General features: G+C 47.1%; 1 long non-coding RNA gene across 1 annotated transcript; it reads left to right on the forward strand.

The window, feature by feature from the left end:
* Positions 1–376: 376 nt before the first annotated feature.
* On the forward strand, positions 377–1165 carry LOC122137627. The gene is made up of 2 exons (XR_006155002.1): positions 377–1035; positions 1124–1165. It is a non-coding gene; the product is annotated as an uncharacterized LOC122137627 (long non-coding RNA).
* The last annotated feature ends 253 nt before the right edge of the window (positions 1166–1418 follow it).

A 1418-nucleotide genomic window follows, 5' to 3' on the forward strand; every position in this document is an offset into this window, starting at 1 on the left:
AGCTTTGCAGTGCTGTGCCGTGTCCCTGTTGTCTGTACTTGCCCTCCAGGCCGAGAAAAGTTCCTGTTGGAAAGAACGTAGGCTGCCGTGGCGGTGCCCACCTATCCCACCTACGCCCGCCTATAACTCCGTTCTCCGGACCCAGTGCTGAAGGTGAAGTGTGAAAGCAAAACAAGGTATTGTGCGGATATTGTGGGGAAAGCTATTGCCCTTGAATACGCTCTGTAAGCCCAGCGTGAAGATACAGTTACTTGTTGAATACTTACCTGTCTGTACGAGCTAAAAGCTATTGCCCTTGAATACGCCCTGTAAAGCCCAGCGTGAAGATACAGCCACTTGTTGAATACTTACTTCTCTGTACGAGCTAAAAGCTATTGCCCTTGAATACGCCCTGTAAAGCCCAGCGTGAAGATACAGTTACTTGTTGAATACTTACCTGTCTGTACGAGCTAAAAGCTATTGCCCTTGAATACGCTCTGTAAGCCCAGCGTGAAGATACAGCCACTTGTTGCATACTTACCTCTCTGTACGAGCTAAAAGCTATTGCCCTTGAATACGCCCTGTAAAGCCCAGCGTGAAGATACAGTTACTTGTTGAATACTTACCCGTCTGTACGAGCTAAAAGCTATTGCCCTTGAATACGCTCTGTAAGCCCAGCGTGAAGATACAGTTACTTGTTGAATACTCACCTGTTTGTACGAGCTAAAAGCTACTGACCTTGAATACGCCCTGTAAAGCCCAGTGTGAAGATACAGCTACTTGTTGAATACTTACCCGCCTGCACGAGTTAAAAGCCATTGCTCTGGAACCCGCTCAGTAAGCCTAGTGTGAAGAGTCAGTCACCTTGCTCAATATCTATCTGTGATACGAGTAAGAAGTTACTCGCTTCTGATATACCGGCGGACATCCAGGGGCATGGCCTAGTTACCTTGCTACATCCTTACCGTTGTTCCTTACCTGTGCCCTCAGGGATTTGGGTGTTACCTTATATCTACCTAGGAGGTCTATGGGAGTGGAGGAGCTGTCCAGACGCTGGTGAAGTACAACCCAAAGAGCAAAGAAGCTAGGAACCAGGCATTCTTCGTTTTACCCATTACTCATTGTGTGTTCTTGTTGCCTTCAGGAGAAGAGAAGGGCGCCACGGGAAATCAAGCAGTTAAGGAAGGACTTAGGAGTAGTCAGGAGACTGGTGGAAGTTCTGGGAAAGGACGGAAGAGCCCTTGCCCCCCTCCCCTGGTAATTACTTACCAAAGACCTCCAGAGTTCTCAGGCCCAGTCCCCCTCCTGTCAAGAGACGAAAAATCAAAGTTTTAGATTCCCCTTTTCTCCCTTTCCTAGATTACCTTTTTAAATTTAAATAAAGTTGTTTTAAATTCCCTTAACTTATCTTGTGTGTCTGGTCCTTGGGGTGATCTTGG

Source organism: Cyprinus carpio, chromosome A1 (assembly GCF_018340385.1).
Source record: "Cyprinus carpio isolate SPL01 chromosome A1, ASM1834038v1, whole genome shotgun sequence".
In the NCBI taxonomy this organism is placed as follows: Eukaryota; Metazoa; Chordata; class Actinopteri; order Cypriniformes; family Cyprinidae; genus Cyprinus; species Cyprinus carpio.